The sequence below is a fragment of the Coregonus lavaretus genome, assembly GCF_964263955.1.
Source record: "Coregonus lavaretus genome assembly, chromosome: 13".
In the NCBI taxonomy this organism is placed as follows: domain Eukaryota; kingdom Metazoa; phylum Chordata; class Actinopteri; order Salmoniformes; family Salmonidae; genus Coregonus; species Coregonus lavaretus.
This window is the reverse complement of record NC_140000.1, coordinates 8,188,347-8,210,266: the sequence shown is the minus strand read 5'-3', so window position 1 is coordinate 8,210,266 and position 21,920 is coordinate 8,188,347. Positions and strand designations below refer to the sequence as shown.

The window sequence follows — 21,920 nt, the reverse complement described above, 5'->3', positions numbered from 1 at the left end:
TTGCAGCTGGAACAGCTAGCGGAAATCGCTCAGTTCTGCCTCCAGGACAAACGCCAACATGCTCCCTATCCGGCGAGTAGTCTATGTGAAACCCCGACGGAGTTAAAGAGATGGGTCAGACAATCGTCCAGCCAAAAACAATGTAGAGGCTTTCAGAGCAGTAGGATATACCAACTAAATAGGCTATATAGGCAAAATATGGCTCTTATAGTTCATATATATAGTTCTTATATTCCATACAAAATAAGATGCTTACATGCTATCACGCAGATGTTGATTTTGTCCACCCACACCAGATGCGATCAGGACATGCAGGTTGAAAAATCAAAACGCAGGTTGAAATATCAAAAAGAACTCTGAACCAAGTATATTAACTTGGGGACAGGTCGAAAAGCATTAAACATGTGGCAATTTAGCTTGCTGTTGCTAGCTCATTTGTCCTGGGATATAAACATTGGGTTGTTATTTTACCTGAAATGCACAAGGTCCTCTACTCCAACAATTAATCCACAGATAAATGGGTAAACCGAGTTTGTTTCTAGTAATCTCTCCTCCTTCAGGCTTCTTCTTCTTCTTTGGACATTATATGGCAGTTGGCAACCAACTTTAAAGTGCATTACCACTACCAACTAGACTGGAGTGTGGACCTCAGTTAATCTTTCAATCACCCACGTGGATATATGCTCCTAAAAAAACAATGAGATGGGAGAGGCTGGACTTGCAGCGCGTCAAGCATCACAAGTACAACAAAGTTCTATTTTAGAAATGTCATTGTTTTCGAAAGAAAAGCAAATCTTTTGGTCCATTAAAATAACGTCAAATTGATCAGAAATACAGTGTAGACATTGTTAATGTTGTAAATGGCTATTGTAGCTGGAAACGGCTGATTTTTTATGGAATATCTACATAGGCGTACAGAGGCCCATTATCAGCAACCATCAGTCCTGTGTTCCAATGGCACATTGTGTTTGCTAATCCAAGTTTATCATTTTAAAAGGCTAATTGATCATTAGAAAACCCTTTTACAATTATGTTAGCACAGCTGAAAACTGTTGTGCTGATTAAAGAAGCAATAAAACTAGCCTTCTTGAGACTAGTTGAGTACCTTCGAGCATCAGCAATTGGGGGTTCGATTACAGAATCAAAATGGCCAGAAACAAAGAACTTTCTTCTGAAACTCGTCAGTCTATTCTTGTTCTGAGAAATGAAGGCTACTCCCTTCACAGAACAGCGCAAACTGTCTCTAACCAGAATAGAAAGAGGAGTGGGAGGCCCCAGTGCACAACTGAGCAAGAGGACAAATACATTAGAGTGTCTAGTTTGAGAAACAGGCGCCTTACAGGTCCTCAACTGGCAGCTTAATTAAATAGTACCCGCAAAAACACCAGTCTCAACGTCAACAGTGAAGAGGCGACTCCGGGATGCTGACCTTCTAGGCAGAGTTGCAAAGAAAAAGCCATATTTCAGACTGCCCATCTTAATATTTTATTTTTATTGGCCAGTCTGAGGTATGGCTTTTTCCAGCAAGCGCCAGGACCGTCTCCTAAAGTTGATTCAGCTGCGGGATCGGGGCACCACCAGTGCAGAGCTTGCTCAGGAATGGCAGCAGGCAGGTGTGAGTGCATCTGCACGCACAGTGAGGCGAAGACTTTTGGAGGATGGTGTCAAGAAGGGCAGCAAAGAAGCCACTTCTCTCCAGGAAAAACATCAGGGACAGACTGATATTCTGCAAAAGGTACAGATTTGACTGCTGAGGACTGGGGTAAAGTCATTTTCTCTGATGAATCCCCTTTCCGATTGTTTGGGGCATCCGGAAAACACCTTGTCCGGAGAAGACAAGGTGAGCGCTACCATCAGTCCTATGTCATGCCAACAGTAAAGCATCCTGAGACCATTCATGTGTGGGGTTGCTTCTCAGCCAAGGGAGTGGGCTCACTCACAATTTTGCCTAAGAACACAGCCATGAATAAAGAATGGTACCAACACATCCTCCGAGAGCAACTTCTCCCAACCATCCAAGAACAGTTTGGTGACGAACAATGCCTTTTCCAGCATGATGGAGCACCTTCCCATAAGGCAAAAGTGATAACTAAGCGGCTCGGGGAACAAAACATCGAAATTTTGGGTCCATGGCCAGGAAACTCCCCAGACCTTAATCCCATTGAGAACTTGTGGTCGATCCTCAAGAGGCGGGTGGACAAACAAAAACCCACAAAGTCTGACAAACTCCAAGCATTGATTATGCAAGAATGGGCTGCCATCAGTCAGGATGTGGCCAAGAAGTTAATTGACAACATGCCAGGGCAGATTGCAGAGGTCTTGAAAAAGAAGGGTCAACACTGCAAATATTGACTCTTTGCATAAACTTAATGTAATTGTCAATAAAAGCCTTTGACACTTATGGAATGCTTGTAATTATACTTCAGTATACCATAGTAACATCTGACAAAAATATCTCATAACACTGAAGCAGCGAACTTTGTGAAGACCAATACTTGTGTCATTCTCAAAACTTTTGACCACGACTGTACTACTCACGCAGGTGCAGGATTCGTTTCAGCCAGGGTTTGTTTGCGTTTCTCACATAGTTTATAGCGTGGATCAGGGTACCAAAGGCACTAGGAACCAAATCATAAGGGGATGTGTGAAAGCGCCGTATATATAGTCTCATATAATTAGTTGCAGCATAGATAGGCATAAAGCTACAGCACAAACATAAAATAGACATGTAGATAACTGTTTGCTTCCAAAAGGGTCATGATTGAGATGAAATGGTTGGACCAGAGCCATTATGTGGTTGGATCTGTTTTTTGTTTTTTTTTACCTAGAATGGACGGACCGATGTTGTGACTATTCTATTCTACTGTCTGTTGTCCCATGTTGCATAGCTCAGGAGTCCTGACAGGTGGTTTTAGCTTCTTTGGTTCTGCCTCCACCTTCTGGTCAGTTGATCGTTTGAAAAATAAACAGAGATGTCCTGGCTCTGGCTCTGGCTCTGCCTGCAGGTGGTGGCTTGTCCTGTAACGCCATTGCTGCAGACTCTGTAGTGTGCACCCATTATTTAGCTACATGGGACAGATACTCAACTATTGCTGTCCATATTCAGAAGCAGGCCACTGCACCTTGCATGTAGCTTGGTAGCCTTTCTGTTTCTGCTTTAGCCAGCAACTCATCATGCATGACAACAGGGGCGCAACTTTGGTTTTAGAAGTGGGGAGTACATATTTTATAATTTTTAATTTTTTTGTTTGTTATCCAGTCGGATAAACACTCCAAACAGCCTACCTGACCGCTTGGAGACGTCCGCTTGGTCCTAAAGCGCACCGTCGCCGCGTTTTGTATCACATTCTAATGATAAAACTAGGGGGGGGGGACAAAAATGCAATTTCAAAATGTCCCTCCTCCCATCCACAGAAAAAGTTGCGCCCTTCCATGACAATGACAATGCCAAATAAGTATTTAAAGCAGGAAAAAGCAGGTAATCGTGCTACATGTACTGTTCCTTTTCCTAATGAGTGTCATTATTACTGCTAATTAGAAAGGGGTCCTAGGGGATTACAGTGAGCTGGCTTGTTGTTTATCAGGCAGCATGCTCCATGGGAGGGTAGACCACTGTATCTGCTGCTACGTTTAGGAACAGAACCTTACAACTGGCCTCTCTGTGTGGTAACCTACAGTCCCATAGTCTGCTGCGTGTCTAGCCATATGTAACTGTGAGGCAGGGAAAGTACTATTGGTGTGTCAAAGTTGATGGTACACCTAATGTCCAGTCATGATGATTATATCTTTGAGATAGGGGTTGGCTTTTGTTGTCGCTGTGTGTCCAGTTCATCTTAAATAATGCCATTGGCTAACTCAATAGAGGTCCAATTCAATTATTCACATTTCACTATTTACACAGTAGTATACAAAAAAAAAAAAAAGACTCCCTTCACAGATAGATTTTTCCTGTTTTCAGAGTAAACATACTGTATATCTGCATTGTGAACAATGACAGCCTATTGAATTTGGCCTCTATGTGTTGATATTAAGCTGCTCATATTTCACCCCAGCCCTATAGGGTGGTAATATCCTTCTCATATTGAGGGTAGGCTATGTTAGATGTTTCTATAATGTATAGGTCTCATGCTGTGTACATAACAGTGTCACTATCTGGGTCCGCTGTGTCTGTTGACGTTTCCATTGGTTGAGGTTCATCACCCACTCACTACTCCTAAAGAGTTCCTCATTGATAGACGTTTTATGTGGGTTTCCAATCTCTATAAGTTGTTTATTTTATACACAGTAATGGTTGAGGCTCTGTCTGAGGAAACTCAACCCTCTGGCATACAAATCTGTATGGATCATCAACTAAAGGTCAAATGTTCAGTACCGGCTTATAAAGTCAACAGTTTCAGCCTGTCATATTTCTAACAAGGAACAGTGCAGTGAGGAACAACATTTGATCTCTTTGTTATTAATATGCCATTGTGTTCATATTGTTATGTAATGTTTAGTGAAATATGGCCACAGCTGTCTCCCAAACTCCAGTCATTGTGTGTCCTTTGGCCTGCCACGCTGTTACAGGGAAAGACGGTAGCATTACTTATATTACTGTGAGGCTACTTGATTGAATATAGGGCCTAGTCATTCTGGAATTTTCCACCCATTGCCCAATCTCTTCGTCTTCAGAAATACAAATATTTGTTTACCCGCATCTCACTGTCATTGTCATCTGTGCAAACATTCCCCTCCCTCACTGAATGGAAAGAAGACTGAATGGAGAGAGCACTGAACGGAGAGAGCACTGAATGGAGAGAGCTTCTGCCCTATGTAGTGTTTCATAAGCACAAAGATATGAAACAACACTAAACCTCACTACAAGGTTGTTTTTTTGACCATGTTCCAAGGTTGATATGATGTCATAGGGTAATCCCAAGGGTCTAAACTTCCATAAAGGTGAGTTAAAGGTAATTGTGTGGAATGGACGTACAATAACAGGGCCTTGACCGGTGTGCCTACTCACAGATATACAAAGAACATGTCTCTCATGTTTGAGTCGGAACAAGTTGCAACTAACCACTGGTTCAGGGTTTGATGTTTTCATGTTAATGTGTATTTTAAAGTTCACCTGTGTTTGAGGCATTTGAAAAGATGACATAAAAGAGATTTCAAGTCTTTTTACAAGACACAAACATGTATTCTCTGAGAATGTATTTTTCTCTGATATGATGATGATTATGTTTTACATAAAATGACTGTGAACTAAGGCCTGATTACTGTAACATTGCCAACATAGCGTGCAAGCTCCATACCCACACATGAGACACACAGAGCGTATGCACCTGCTCTGACACCTGTACAGGGAACCGAGAGAGAGAGAGAGAACACATACACTCTTCTCCTTGTGTGATGCGTACCTGGTGAACATACTGCTGTTACATACTCTACATCCAAGAAGAAAACAACTTTCAGTAAGTACGTTTATCTTTGGTTTGGTTGTGGCCTCCATAATGGTTAGAACTGTGTTGATTGTGTTGTTTCTCTGTCAATTGCATCATTATCTAATAAGGATTGACAGTGTTGTGCTTTTAAAAAGTAAACAATGATCTGTCTCGTAGAAGAAGGATACTTATAATACTTCATAAAGGCACTATTTTCACTCTATGAATAGACACTGGTCAAAAATCTATCTAAACCTAGTTACAGACATTAAATATAACTTATTCCCAAATTTAATCCGTCATATCTCTGTATCTCTGCTCTTATGAGTATTTTGCTAAATGTAATGTGGTGGTTAGGTTTATGTGTTATACTATAAGCCTGGGATTTTAGGAAGTTAGGTTCTGCTCTTTGTCTTTACAGTACTACGGTGAAAACAGGCAGAACAACTGTTACATCACTAATGTGCAAGGACAGAGTATTAAAAATGGACTAATGAACTAATTCAAATTAACAAGATATTCAGAATAGACAGGAGTGTATTTAGAGGAGACAGTCCCTGGAATTTGTAACCAATGTATATTCATATAGTCAAATAATTATGTGAGTGGTTATTAATACCATAAACCCCAGAATCACCGCACTCAGACAAGCAGATTGCATGACATGCCCCAAGGCCAAACCCAAATGAGAAGTCAAAACTTCAGAAGTCATGCAAATGACTTAAAGGGGAAAGTCTTTTACAGAAGCAATAATAGGAAAGCAGTGGTTTTGAAAGAGAGACATGGAAAGAGAGGAGGAGGGAGAGAGAGGAGGAAAAGAGTACACTAGAAAGGCAAATATAACCGAGAGAAAGATAGAGAGGTAGAGAAAGAGCGTGACATAACATATCGATTAAAGTGCATGTTTTTCTCTTCATGTTCTTCTTTACCCCCAGTGGGCTTACTCCATGGGGCGGGTAACTGGGTGGGTAACTAGGTGGGTAACTAGGGCGGTAGCTAGGCAGCTGTGAGCTCACAGCCTCAGAGGAGGAAGTCTTAAAGAATATACTGATTACTGATTTATCGGTGGTGATAGTGTTTCCTAGCCTCAGTGCAGTGGGCAGCTGGGAGGAAGTGCTCTTATTCTCCATGGACTTTACAGTGTCCCAAAACTTTTTGGAGTTAGTGCTACAGGATGCAAATTTCTGTTTGAAAAAGTTAGCCTTTGCTTTCCTGACTGCTTGTGTATATTGGTTCCTAACTTCCCTGAAAAGTTGCATATCGCGGGGGCTATTTGATGCTAATGCTGTACGCCACAGGATGTTTTTGTGCTGGTCAAGGGCAGTCAAGTCTGAGGAGAACCAGGGGCTATATCGGTTCTTAGTTCTGTATTTTTTGAATGGGGCATGTTTATTTAAGATTGAGAGGAAATTACTTTTAAGGAACAACCAGGCATCTTCTACTGACGGAATGAGATCTATATCCATCCAGGATACCTGGGCCAGGTCAATTAGGAAGGCCTGCTCGCTAAAGTGTTTTAGGGAGCGTTTGACAGTGATGAGGGGTGGTCGTTTGACCGCGGGCCCGTTACGGACGCAGGCAATAAGGCAGTGATCGCTGAGATCCTGGTTGAAGACAGCGGAGGTGTATTTAGAGGGTATGTTAGTCAGGATGATATCTATGAGGGTACCCATGTTTACGGATTTAGGGTTGTACCTGGTAGGTTCGTTGATAATTTGCGTGAGGTTGAGGGCATCTAGTTTGGATTGTAGGATGGCTGGGGGATTAAGCATATCCCAATTTAGGTCACCAAGCAGTACGAACTCTGAGGATAAATGGGGGGCAATCAATTCACATATGGTGTCCAGGGCACAGCTGGGGGCTGAGGGGGGTCTGTAGCAAGCGGCAACAGTGAGAGACTTATTTCTGGAAAGGTGGATTTTTAGAAGTAGAAGCTCAAACTGTTTGGGCACAGACCTGGATAGTATGATAGAGCTCTGCAGGCTATCTCTACAGTAGATTGCAACTCCACCCCCTTTGGCAGTTCTATCTAGACGGAAAATGTTATAGTTGGGGATGGAAATTTCAGAATTTTTGGTGGCCTTCCTGAGCCAGGATTCAGACACTGCTAGAACGTCAGGGTTGGCGGAGTGTGCTAACGCAGTGAATAACTCAAACTTAGGAAGTAGACTTCTGATATTTATGTGCAAGAAACCAAGACCTTTGCGATTACAGAAGTCAGCAAATGATAGCGCCTGGGGAGTAGGAGTGATACTGAGGGCTGCAGGGCCTGGGTTAGCCTCTACATCACCAGAGGAACAGAGGAGGACTAGAATAAGGATACGGCTAAAGGCTTTAAGAACTGGTCTTCTAGTGCGTTGGGTACATAGAATAAAGCGGGCAGATTTCCAGGTGTTATAGAAAAGATTCAGGGCATTATGTACAGACAAGGATATGGAAGGATATGAGTAAAGTGGAGGTAAACCTAAGCGTTGGGTAACAATGAAAGAGATAGCATCGCTGGAGGCATCAATTGAGTCGGTCTCCGCGTGTATAGGGGGTGGGACAAAGGAGCTATCTGAGGCAGGTTTAGCTGGGCTGGGGGGTCTACAGTGAAATAGTACAATTAGAAATAACCGAAACAACAATAAGCTAACCATGTTTGGGCTGAGGCTAAACATAAACAGGATGTAGTACCGTAAAAAGGAACAGTCCAGCAGACATCAGCTGTATAGCTGAGTTATCATAAGGTCCGGTGAACAGCAATAGGATAGTTCGAGTAAGAGGCCACGGCTAGCGTGTGCTAGCGGGCCGGGGCTAGCAGATGGAATCTTCGTGGTTAACGTCGTAACCACATCAGACGATTTCGTCGGCAGACCAGTCGTGTAGGATCGGCGGGGCTCCGTGTCAACACTAGGTGGTCCCGTCCGGTTGACAGAGAGGTAGATAGCCGGGAGATGGGCCTAGCTCAGGATGATTAGCCAGACCACAGCGTCCATTCCGTTGCAGCTAGCTGGTAGCGATGAATCCGGAGTTAAAGGTCCAGTGATTCAGTGATTCCGGCGGAAAAACCGATATGTTCTGGGTCGACAACGCACTGTGCAGACTGGCCGAATATCCGGTGATTAATGTCCAGTGACCAAATCAATCCCGCAGAAAAAAAAAATCCAATGCTCTGGGTGAAATACCGCCAGCTGTGGCTAATAGCAAGTAGCCAGTCAGCTGGCTAGCTAGTTTCAACTGGAGACTCCAGATAAAGGTAAGTCAATAATAGAATCCGTTCCACATTGAGTGAGGCGGATTGCAGGAAAGTATATTTTGTAGAAGGATGAAAAGTCTGATAGGGAAATATGTACGAAAAATACAAAAAAACAGGGTATTTACAGGCTATTTACAGACACACGACAAAAACAGAACTGCACTACTACGCCATCTTGGATATGTGAGGCTAGGAAACACTATCACCACCGATAAATCTACAATAATCGAGAATTTCAACAAGCATTTTGCTACAGCTGGCCATGCTTTCCATCTGGCTACCACTACCCCGGCCACCAACTCTGCACCCTCTGCTGCAACTTGCCCATGCCCCCCCCGCTTCTCCTTCACACAAATTCAGACAGCTGATGTTTTGAAAGCGCTGCAAAATCTGGATCCCTACAAATCAGCTGGGCTAGACAATCTGGACCCTTTCTTTCTAAAACTAGCCGCCGAAATTGTCGCAACCCCTATTACTAGTCTGTTCAACCTCTCTTTCATAACGTCTGAGATCCCCAGAGATTGGAAAGCTGCCGCGGTCATCCCCCTCTTCAAAGGGGGTGACACTCTAGATCCAAACTGCTACAGACCTATATCCATCCTGCCCTGCCTTTCGAAAGTATTTGAAAGCCAAGTTAACAAACAGATCACCGACCATTTCGAATACCACCGTACCGCTATGCAATCCGGTTTCCGAGCTGGTCATGGGTGCACTTCAGCCACGCTCAAGGTCCTAAACGATATTATAACCGTGATTGATAATAGACAGTACTGTGCAGCCGTCTTCATCGACCTGGCCAAGGCTTTCGACTCTGTCAACCACCGCATTCTTATTGGCAGACTAAATAGCCTTGGTTTCTCAAATGACTGCCTCGCCTGGTTCACCAACTACTTCTCAGATAGAGTTCAGTGTGTCAAATCGGAGGGCCTGTTGTCTGGACCTATGGCAGTCTCTATGGGGGTGCCACAGGGTTCAATTCTTGGGCCGACACTTTTCTCCGTGTATATCAATGATGTCGCTCTTGCTGCTGGTGACTCTCAGATCCACCTCTACGCAGACGACACCATTTTGTATACATCTGGCCCTTCATTGGACACTGTGTTAACAAACCTCCAAACGAGCTTCAATGCCATACAACACTCCTTCAGTAGACTCCAACTGCTCTTAAACACTAGTAAAACTAAATGCATGCTTTTCAATCGAACGCTGCTGGCACCCGCCCACCCGACTAGAATCACCACTCTCGACGGGTCTGACCTAGAGTATGTGGACAACTACAAATACCTAGGTGTCTGGTTAGACTGTAAACTCAACTTCCAGACTCACATAAAGAATCTCCAATCCAAAGTTAAATCTAGAATCGGCTTCCTATTTCGCAACAAAGCCTCCTTCACTCATGCTGCCAAACATGCCCTCGTAAAACTGACTATCCTACCGATCCTTGACTTCGGCGATGTCATTTACAAAATAGCCTCCAACACTCTACTCAGCAAATTGGATGTAGTCTATCACAGTGCCATCCGTTTTGTCTCCAAAGCCCCATACACTACCCACCACTGTGACCTGTATGCTCTTGTTGGCTGGTCCTCACTACATGTTCGTCGTCAAACACACTGGCTCCAGGCCATCTATAAATCACTGCTAGGCAAATCCCCGCCTTATCTTAGCTCATTGGTCACCATAGCAGCACCCACCCGTAGTCTGCGCTCCAGCAGGTATATCTCACTGGTCATTCCTAAAGCCAACACCTCCTTTGGCTGCCATTCCTTCCAGTTCTCTGCTGCCAATGACTGGAACGAATTGCAAAAATCTCTGAAGCTGGAGACTCTTATCTCCCTCAATAACTTTAAGTATCAGTTGTCAGAGCACCTTACCGATCACTGCACCTGTACACAGCCCATCTGAAATTAGCCCACCCAACTACCTCATCCCTATATTGTTATTTATTTTGCTCTTTTGCACCCCAGTATCTCTATTTGCACATAATCTCTTGCACATCTAGCATTCCAGTGTTAATACTATTGTAATTATTTTGCACTATAGCCTATTTATTGCCTTACCTCCATAACTTGCTACATTTGCACACACTGTATATATATTTTCTGTTGTATTTTTGACTTTATGTTTTTTTACCCCATATGTAACTCTGTGTTGTTTTTATTGCACTGCTTTGCTTTATCTTGGCCATGTCACAGTTGTAAATGAGAACCTGTTCTCAACTGGCTTACCTGGTTAAATAAAGGTGAAATAAAAAAATAAATAAAAAAATACTCTAGTATCCCTGAGACCTGGCTCATATGTCCAACTGACATTTTCTGACAATAAAAGTTGTCTTTTACTGAGAACGAAGGGAAGCACGATAGATAGAAAAAATATTAGAATTAGGTTTAGTGAAAGGTGGGAAATTAGAATGATTCCACGTTTTAGAATTTATGTTTACAATTGCTGACATCACCTCTCTCCGCCTCCTCTCTAAAGCAGATTGGTGGACTGTTTCACCATGGCTTCACCAGGGGAGAAGGCTCTCCTCCTCCTCTTCCTAGTCCATGTAGTCTCAGGTAAGCAGCAACCCCCTTCCAATTTGCAACAGTGGATCATTCCTAAATTACAGTTAGATCCAAACAGGAAACAAGTGTAGCATACACACTTAACATGTTGACAATTTGTGGGCGTGTGCGCGTGCGTGTCCGTGCTTGTGCGTGTGCATGTGTCTGTGCATGCGATATGCCCCTCTCAGCCCTGCACCCAGATTTGATGTCTTCCATGATGCTCAACCCTGACCCCGTGACCCCAGGCTTCCCATCTCCACCCGCTCGCTTCCAAGACATGGCCAAGAAACTGGTAACCAATCAATCAAACAAACAACCAATCAAACAACCAGTCAATCAATCAACCAACCAATAAATCAATCAATAATCTATCATATGGCCTGCCTCACCTGACCAGGTGTGACCTCCCTCACCAGAGGTGTCTGTAAACTGTGGCCACCAAACACAGAACCATGTGACTGGAGGATCTATTTCACTGCTTTCACCTGAAGGACACTTGCTACTCCCTCCACCTTGTTCAAACACACACCTCTGGGAGCTGTTACTACAGTACTGATCAGTACACACACAGTTGGCCTATGTTCATGTTACAGTTACACCATCCCCACCTGTAGTTTAAGCCATATACAGACTCATTCACCAGCTATATGTATTGTGACACCCTAGAAGGCTGACTGGCGAGGCTGTCTCACACCTCACTGTAACGTGGTATTACATTATACATATAAAATCTATAAAAGTAACATTTCCGTAGTTCATTTTGGTGTCCCTCTGTCCCCACAGATGATGAGATGCCTGCAAATAGGTGAGGACACAGCACACACCTCCCCAACCTAGTAAACACAGAGGGTATTACTAATGTATCATTGTAATAATATTGCTTATGAACAACATGGTGGTAACAGCACAACACACTTGGTATATTGTTGCATACATTAAAACAGTTTGATGATGCTGATTAAATCATCTTAGTTTTCCAAGTCCCTGTGTGTTTCTTAATTCGTGGTTGCTATGTTACAGGACACCTGATACCCATGATGATGGACAACCCCTTTAATAACAGGTAAGGTGACCCTTGTGTGTGCAAATTAATGGATCTACAAGTTAACCCCCCCACCAGAACAGGAACCAGGACAGACACACAGACCAGAACAGAAACCAGGACAGACACACAGACCAGAACAGAAACTAGGACAGACACACAGACCAGAACAGGAACCAGGACAGACACACAGACCAGAACAGGAACCAGGACAGACACACAGTCCAGAAGGAGTACAGAAATGGCCTGCTAGACCACCACAGCCTGATATGACAAGTGAGAACCACCTCTGCAGAGGTAGAATATGTTACATTGTTCATTATTAGAATTAAACTAAATACTGATACAAATATGTTTAGTTGAGATTTTAGATGTTAGAACAACCTTTGATTTATCAAGCTCTTAGAAACAGTCTTGTTTTGTATCTTTGATTTATCAAGCTTTTAGAAACAGTCTTGTTTGGTACCTTATGACCCAAATACTAATGATCAATCTCTTCAAGTCAAACCGGAGAAAGAGAAAGATAGAGAGGAGGAGAGGGACCCAAGTAAAGAGGGGGAGAAGGGAAGGGAAAGAGGAGGAGAGGAGAAGGAGGAAAAACCATTGAAAGGTGGGAAACCTGAAGGAAAACAAATGGAAAGAAATGATGAGAAAATACAGCAAACAAGCTTGAAGAAGAGGAGGAGAGCAGGGAGGAAGGAGAGAAGGACCGAAGCAGAGTGAAGAAAGGAGGGAGGAAAGGAGGATGAGGATGAGGAAGAGGAGGAGAGGGATGAAAAGGGACATAGACGTGGGAAGTAGGGGTCCTGAGGGTGCTGCAGCACCCCGTGAAAAATCACCCCCAAACTACTTCCCTATGAAAAGGGAGAGAGTGAGTTGTGTCCAAAGGACAGTGGAGAGGTGTGTGTTTATTCGAGACACAACACCTGATCTGCGTGTGTGTGTCACACAGATCTTCACTCTGCAGTGTGTTTATATGTGTTACATCTGCATGTGTGTGTTCAAGTACCCATGCTATTTCATGTGTGTTCAAGTAATACTCGGCCCTGCCTGCGTGTGTGTATGTGTGCGTGCATGTGCGTGTGTCTGCTGAACACAACTCTGGTGACTACAACCACTGTTGTGACATCATGTGTGTGTTCAAGTACTACTCTGCCCTGTGTGTGTGTGTGTGTGTGTGTGTGTGTGTGTGTGTGTGACTGTGTGTGTGTGTGTGTGGGGGGGGGACTGTGAATGTGTGTGTGTGTGTGTGTGTGTGTGTGCCACCCTTCTCTCTCTCCAGTGATGCCCTGGCCCAGCCCCTGTCCTCCCAGTCTGGTGTGGCTGAAGATTGAGGTGATGAAGATGATGGGGCCCTTCCTCTCCGGGCTGCCCATGGATGACATCCAAACTATCCCCAACGACCAGGTCTGTGTGTGTTGTAGTTCTCCCCACTCTGCTTTTTCATGGATCACATCAAAACTCAAACAAATCACAGTCCACTATTTTACAACTGCTATTTTAATCTACCTCTCTCTTTCCCTAGTTGTGTCAATTCTTCCATTCACCCCAGTTCCCGTCCTCCTTCAGAGGTGTAGGGGGACTCCCTCCTCTCCAGGGCAGAAAGATACTGCAGAAGATCAGAGAATGTTCCCAGAAGAGAGAGGACTTGGTCCAAAACCTGGACAGGTGCGTACGTTCGTGCACGTATGAGAGAAAGAGAAGGAGTGGTGCATCTCCTGGACATCACAGGAGGCTGCTGAGGGGAGGACGGCTCATAATAATCGCTGGAATGGAGTGAATGGAATGGTATCAAACACATAGAAACCATGTGTTTGATGAGTTCAATTCCATTCCATTGATTCCGTTCCAGCCATTACTATGAGCCCGTCCTCCCCAATAAAGGTGCCACCAATCTCCAGTGCTGGACATGCAAATGACCCTTCATTTTGCCAATTATTCAGACCATCCTGAAGTTACATATTTACTTTACTAAACAAAATAGGTATCAACGGTTAGATTAGCATTTTTCCTGAATTAGCCAGAGCTACAGTACATCTACCTTGAGCATGAACGAGTGCTTAGTCACAGACATTTGACAAACAAACAAGGGAGGAGAGAAAATAACAGATGTTGGGTGACCAAACACGGTACTGAATAGCCAGTAGGGTATATTACTTAACTCTGACCTATGACCTCTGACCCTTTCCTATCCAGACTGGGCTCGCTGGCATGTTTCTATGACGACGCCCCAACCCTAAACTCCTCCATGAGCCAGCTCCTCCTCTCTCAGCTCGACGACTGTAGCAACTCTGGAATCGCCAAGGTATCCCCCCAGTCTCTCTCTCTCTCTCTCGCTCTCAATTCAATTTAAGGGCTTTATTGGCATGGGAAACATGTTAACATTGCCAAAGCAAGTGAAGTAGATAGTAAACAAAAGTGAAATAAACAATAAATATTAACAGTAAACATTACACTCAGAAGTTCCAAAAGAATAAAGACATTTCAAATGTCATATTATGTCTATATACAGTGTCGTAACAATGTGCAAATAGTTAAAGGAAAATAAATAAACACAAATATGGGTTGTATTTACAATGGTGTTTGTTCTTCACTGGTTGCCCTTTTCTTGTGGCAACAAGTCGCAAATCTTGCTGCTGTGATGGCACACTGTGGTTTTTCACCCAGTAGATAAGGGAATTTATCAAAATTGGGTTTGTTTTCGAATTTTTTGTGGATCTCTGTAATCAAATCAAATCAAATCAAATCAAATTTTATTGGTCACATGCGCCGAATACAACAGGTGCAGACATTACAGTGAAATGCTTACTTACAGCCCTTAACCAACAGTGCATTTATTTTAAACAAAAAAGTAAGAATAAAACAACAACAAAAAAGTGTTGAGAAAAAAAGAGCAGAAGTAAAAAATAAAGTGACAGTAGGGAGGCTATATATACAATAGAATAAAGTGACAGTAGGGAGGCTATATATACAGGGGGGTACCGTTGCATAGTCAATGTGCGGGGGCACCGGCTAGTTGAGGTAATATGTGCATGTGGGTAGAGTTAAAGTGACTATGCATAAATACTTAACAGAGTAGCAGCAGCGTAAAAGGGATGGGGTGGGGGGGCAGTGCAAATAGTCCGGGTAGCCATGATTAGCTGTTCAGGAGTCTTATGGCTTGGGGGTAGAAGCTGTTGAGAAGTCTTTTGGACCTAGACTTGGCACTCCGGTACCGCTTGCCGTGCGGTAGCAGAGAGAACAGTCTATGACTAGGGTGACTGGAGTCTTTGACAATTTTGAGGGCCTTCCTCTGACACCGCCTGGTATAGAGGTCCTGGATGGCAGGGAGCTTTGCCCCAGTGATGTACTGGGCCGTACGCACTACCCGGAGGGAAATATGTGTCTTTAATATGGTCATACATCTCTATCTCTCTCTCTCTCTCTCTCTCTCTCTCTCTCTCTCTCTCTCTCTCTCTCTCTTTCTCTCTTCTCTCTCTCTCTCTCTCTCTCTCTCTCTCTCTCTCTCTCTCTCTCTCTCTCTCTCTCTCTCTCTCTCTCTCTCTCTCTCTCTCTCTCTCTCTCTCTCTCTCTCTCTCTCTCTCTCTCTCTCTCTCCCTCTCACTCTTTCCAAAGTTGTTGTAGTTTATAGTTTATAAATCAGGAATCCCTAAAGTAGGGATTTTACAGAGAACAATTATGAGAATAATCTGTGGTGTTTATTTTTAACCCTCTTCTTTCTCCCCCATCTCTTCTCCCCTCCTCTTCCTCCCCCATCCTCCTCCGGCTTCCAGCTGAAGAAGAAGCTTGCCAACACTGTGATGTCATCATCTGTAGACGATTCCAGTCCTGAGCTGCTGCATGCGCTGGGTCCTGGTGTTATGGTGCTTTCCCCCTTCCGTCTCTCCCAGTTCTCCCCGGACGCCCTCAAGGACACCCTAATGTCACTGGGATCAGAGGTGAAGTGGGGTCTGACCCAGGCCAAAACACTGGCCAATAAACTACTGCAGGGGAAGCAGGTAAGAGAGCTGCCATGGCTATGCAGTCTTGCAGGTGTTACTCTTATCAATATCTCTGTGTGTCTCAATCAGTACTATTAACAGGCTTCTCAACTGGAATGTTTAGGTGGTCCTCTTCTATTGTATGAGGGGCCAAGTTAGGAACTAATGGTAAAATAGAGAGCAGCTCTAAAAACGATCCTTTCTGTATCTCCACTCTCCCTTCTTCTCTCTCTCTCTCTCTCTCTCTCTCTCTCTCTCTGACGGGCGTGGCCTCCTCTGTCCTCAGGAAGATCAAATCCCAGGGGCTTCTGGGTAATGAGGGTCTGGACATAATGACTCAAAAGATGACCAGGCTACAGAGAAAAGCACTGCTGGAGGGGGTAAGAGCAGGAGGGAGGGGTGAGAGGGGAAGGGAGGGGTGAGAGAGGGAGGGAGGGGTGAGAGAGGGAGGGAGGGGTGAGAGAGGGAGGGAGGGGTGAGAGAGGGAGGGAGGGAGGGAGGGGTGAGAGAGGGAGGGAGGGGTGAGAGAGGGAGGGAGGGGTGAGAGAGGGAGGGAGACGTCATAGAAGAAAATTAGATGTGTAGCAAAGATGGTTCAGGTTGATCCTAAAGTAATCCGTATGTCTGCGTGCTTGCTTGTGTGTGTGTGTGTGTGTGTGTGTGTGTGTGTGGCTGCGTGGGGATGTGAATGCCTCAGAGCTGATCCAGAAAGTCCCTGCCTCCCTGCTGTCCAGCCTATCCCTGACCACCCTGGACAAGGCTAACCTGACCTCCCTCAACCAACTGGAGGGCAAGCAGTGGACACGCGCACAGGTGTGTGTGTGTGTGTGTGTGTCTTCTGAACATAACTCTGGTGACTACAGCCACTGGTGTGACACACTGTCCTCTGTCTTGCAGTCGGCCTTTCTGGTCAGAAAGATCCTAGGCAAGAAGATGACACTTACAGGTGAGAACATACACACACACACACAGTTTTTGATGGTGATGATGATGATGATGATGAGGATGATGAGGATGATGAGGATGATGATGATGAGGATGATGATGATGAGGATGATGATGATGGTGAGGAAGGCACTTAACCCTAGTTGCTCTGGATAAGCGCGTCTGCTAAATAACTCAAATGTAAATGTGCAAATGTAAATGATGATGATGATGATGATGATGATGACAGGAAGCTGGGATCAGCGATGCAGGGCGTGGCCTGTAAGATGATTGAAAAGGTGGCTGAAAGTGGCGTCATGGAGATGGCCCAAGCTGTAACAAAGACTCCACGCTGGCTCTCTAAGACACAGGTACACACACACACACACACACGTTATGACTGCAATTCATATTATACTGTATGTAAATCTGTGACAACTGATATGTTACATATGTTAGGTTATGGAGTAGCGATCATTGAACATCATACGAATTAGAGGACGTATAGTATTATATGTCTTTCTCTGAGACCAGGTTGCTTGTTGCGTCATACCAACAAAGGAGAATTATGGGGAGAATTTATGTTGGTGGTTAGGTGAACTAACGACAAAAGTTAGGATAATTTGCGTAGCCAGTTAGGTGAAGTTTAGAATAAGGGTTAGCTAGAATGCTACAATTGTCCCCGACACGACACCTTTGGATTGTTAGATGGTCGCGGATTACGCCCACCCATCCTCTCCGACCAACCTCCCTAGATTAATTAATACGTCTTGGAGGTGCTCAGAAATACATACAAGTTTGTTTCATATAGCTCTGAGGCCATGCTGGTTATTACAGGCTTAGGGGGTATTTTTACATTGATTTTGAGACACTGTTTTATCTCCCTCCCTCTCACTCTCTCTTTGTCTGTCAGGTGTGCTGTACTGCACAGAGTCTGTTTGCAGGTTTGGAGAAAAAGAGAGCAGGCTACTTCAACAACATTACAGACACAGAGCTGGAGGAGATCCCCACACTGCTGCTGCTTCACCTGTGTTTCAGGGGTTTCACACTGACAGTGTATAGCCTATATATTTCATAATTTCCTGAAATTAAAAACATACATGAAATAAATATTTTCAATTGTAGGATAGTAAATTAAGAATCAATCAGCAGGTAATATCCATGGAAAATTGCCCTTTTGGGGGTGGGGGGCCCAAACACACAGACGCACACTAACACACACAAGCACACACACGCAATCATACACACATACTCTTTTTCATTCTCTCTCTCTCTCTCTCTCTCAGGGCTGAGAAGATAGCCAGTCTGCCTGCCTCTGTATGTGCTGTGTTCATGAAGAAGATGAAAGAGGCCAACCTGAGTTCTTTGCCTCTCACCTCTCGCTCTCGCCCCACACTGATCAACAGAGCCCTGAGCTGCCTGGTAAACACACAACTCTAACTATAGCCCTAACCCTACAGATGTAGGATCTTAATTTGATCACACTTTTGTGGCTGAGGATTTTCCTGCACAGTAGGAAATGGAAACTTGTAGTGTATTCAAGGTTTAAAAAAGGCTTCTAGTTTGTAATTTCTACTTAAAAATGTCAGACTTGATTTACCGTAACAAAAAATGTATCAACCCCTACAAAAAAAAATCAATTGATTATAATCCACATAATAATTCACATTTCCTGTTCCTGAATGATTCTTTTCTTACTGTAGCAGACTGGCTCAAATTAAGATCCTACATCTGTAGCTTCATGTCCACATCCCAGTTCAATCCTAACCCTAACTTCATGTCCACATCCCAGTTCAATCCGAACCCTAACTTCATGTCCACATTCCAGTTCATCCTTACCCTAACCCTAACTTCATGTACACATCCCAGTTCAATCCTAACCCTAACTTCATGTACACATCCCAGTTCAACCCTAACCCTAGCTTCATGTCCACATCCCAGTTCAACCCTAACCCTAACCCAACTTCATGTCCACATCCTGGTTCAACCTTAACCCTAGCCTCAACCCCAACCGTAACCCTAATCTTAGTGGAAATCACAAACACACACACACACACACACACACACACTGCAATGAGTTACAGAGCCCTGTGCACCCCTGTGTCCCCAGGGGAGGAACATGTCAGAGTTGTCCAGTGAGGAACATGTCAGAGCTGCTGTGTGAGCTAGCCCCCTCTCAGATGCCCCTCCTGGCCCCTGAGGTCCTCAACTCCACGGTGCAGGCCCTGGCCTCCTGCACACAGATACCTCCACGCCACTGGAGGGCGCTCTTCCAGCTGCTCAATGATACATACAGGTACGAACAAGCACATCATCTCACCTTTCTAGATATAACTGCTACTGCCAAAAGAACATTTGACAAATATCAAATTATTATTGTTTCTTTCCTCTGAAAGTGACCCATCTGATTGGACAGCTGACACCATGAAATCCCTGGGTCCTCTCCTTCTGTTGGATGATTCTGCTGTCCGCTCACTGCGCTTTAAGGTCAGTGACTCTCTACCACCATGATCTCCCTGACAACCACAGATCAAAGGCTCTTGACTAGTCTCTCCCTGATGTTGTCTACGCTTGTGAAAAAAATTAAGCTTTCATAATCTGTCATGTTTCTGTGAATTTTTTAAAATGAAGATAATCTCTGCTCTTTTACTTTCTACCCTGGCCCCCCTCTAGTCATGGCTGAAAGAGACTCTGTCTGACCTGTTGGACAGCCTACCCAACTCCACAGAAGTTAGAAGAATCTCGAGTGCTGGGGTGAGCATCATCTTTTTTTGTTCCGCTGTTGAGTGTCTTTCTGAACTGTACTATATTGTACTACAGGCCTGGGGTCCAGTGTCAGGTCTGAATGAGAGCCAGGTGCTCCAGCTGGGCTGTGTCTCTCAGGGGTTCAACCTCACTGAGCTGCCCAGCCTCCCCTTCTCCTCACTGGACACACTTTCCCGCTGCTCCTGGACACAATAACAGGTACTGTATATATGCACTCTCACACACAAAATACTAGACTCTAATGATGATCATATCTGGTCCCTGGCAGAGGGAGGCTGTGTGGAGGGGTTTTGTGGAGCGTATTAATAAGACAGTGGGAGAACTGGGAGCTGGTGGGACTGAACCAGTTCATCTGTGGTATGAAAGCTGAGGAGACTGGTCAGCTCAACACTGACGCCTTCAGGTCAGACATGGACCGTGTGTGTGTGTGTGGGTGCGTGTTTTATAATGTGTTGTGTATCTCTATAGGGTGGCAGTACAGTCGGTGGGTCAGGTGCAGTGCCCCCTGGCAGTAACAGAGCTTCTGAAGCAGCGTGCCGTGGCTGTGTTTGGAGAACCACAGGGCTGGACCGAGGCTCAGGTCAACTCTCTGGGCAACATCATGGGTCAGATACACTCCTCGGTTCCCCTCTCTCTCTCGCTCTATTGCTCTCTCTTATTTTGTGAAATACATTTACAAATGTAAGCCATTTCTCATCCCTCCTCCCCCTCTCTCTTTTTCATCTCACTTTTCTCCAGCTGGTTTGAGTTTGTCAGAGTTTCCTTCTCTCAGTCCCTCTGCCCTCTCGTTCCTCAGTCCGACCAGCATTCCTCTCATCCCCCCAGACCGCCTCGCTGTGAGTACACTCTCTCCCTCCCTCTCTCTCTCTGCTGTGTTCCACTGAGGTTTTCTAATTACTAGGTGTAAGGGAAAAAATTGGTGACATTGGAACCCAGCGCTCCCATAACGCTGTATTCTCTTCTCATTTCTGATCAGGCACTCTCAACCAGCCAGCTGAAGGCCCTGGGTCCTGACAATGCTGCCATGGTAACTGCTGCACAGATGGTGGTACTGGGGGAGGCGCAACGGGCCGCTCTTGGCAACGCTCTGGGTGTGGCCTACAACCGCGTGGCCTACGACCGTGCAGAACCGACTACAAACCCACCCAGCAACCTGCCTCAACGCTCAGGTGAGAGGAAGGGAGGGGACTGGGCGGGGAGAGATGATTTTTCCCAGTCATATGCTGGTATTTACAAATTTCCAAGATGTTATGAACACAGCAGGAGTGAGAGATGGAGATAGGGAGAGATAAAGGAATGCTCCCAGTCAGGTAAGAGATAAAGAGTTGATTAGATTATGAGAGGAAGAAACAGAAATGAGGATGGATAGGCAGGAGAGAGAAGTCAAGTGGTGTAAAACATAGTGTAATGCCTTTTTTCCTCCACCAGGAGCATCTATGCTGGGAACTCTTGGAGTTGAAGTATTTATGCAACCCTTCTTGTTCCTACTGCTGGGGTTTGTCCTGTAGTGATAAACTACACATCCCTTAGGCACGCATGAATATCTATATGGAACTGCTCATGCGTGTGTCGAACAAGAATAGAGATTGTTGATACAATTTGCATATTTTAACAGTAACAAATATAACTTGTATTTCTGTCATAAGAGTATATCCAGCTTTTTTAAATTAAAAATACCTATTCTAGATTAAGCCAAAGCAGGCCTTGAGCACATCAAAGCAGATACAGATACCTGTGACAAAAATGTGAAAGCGCTTAAGATATTTTTATTCTATTTGTTAAAGAAATCTAATAAATATTTATCTTTCTATATCTTTGTCTCTATTGTAGGATAATGCTGGAACGTGATGTGTGAGTCGGTGTTCTGAGAGTTGGGATCATAAAATGAGGATTATGGGTGTTAACCGAGTGCTGACAAGATTGGAAATGGAAGACTGTAACTTAATAATAAAGATTATGAACCTACAGTCACTTACACTATGGATTGTTAGTTGTTGA

The 21,920-nt window shown here is 44.4% G+C and overlaps 1 pseudogene across 1 annotated transcript; it reads left to right on the top strand.

Annotated features, from left to right (window-relative positions):
• The first annotated feature begins 12,302 nt into the window (after positions 1 to 12,302).
• Positions 12,303 to 21,914, top strand: LOC311139334 (otoancorin-like; annotated as a pseudogene). The gene is made up of 16 exons (XR_014615489.1): positions 12,303 to 12,528; positions 13,535 to 13,659; positions 13,778 to 13,920; positions 14,449 to 14,557; positions 16,026 to 16,250; positions 17,130 to 17,178; positions 17,421 to 17,527; positions 18,070 to 18,212; positions 18,443 to 18,578; positions 19,267 to 19,452; positions 19,553 to 19,643; positions 19,830 to 20,120; positions 20,391 to 20,527; positions 20,661 to 20,758; positions 20,899 to 21,091; positions 21,351 to 21,914. The product of XR_014615489.1 is annotated as an otoancorin-like (transcript).
• The last annotated feature ends 6 nt before the right edge of the window (positions 21,915 to 21,920 follow it).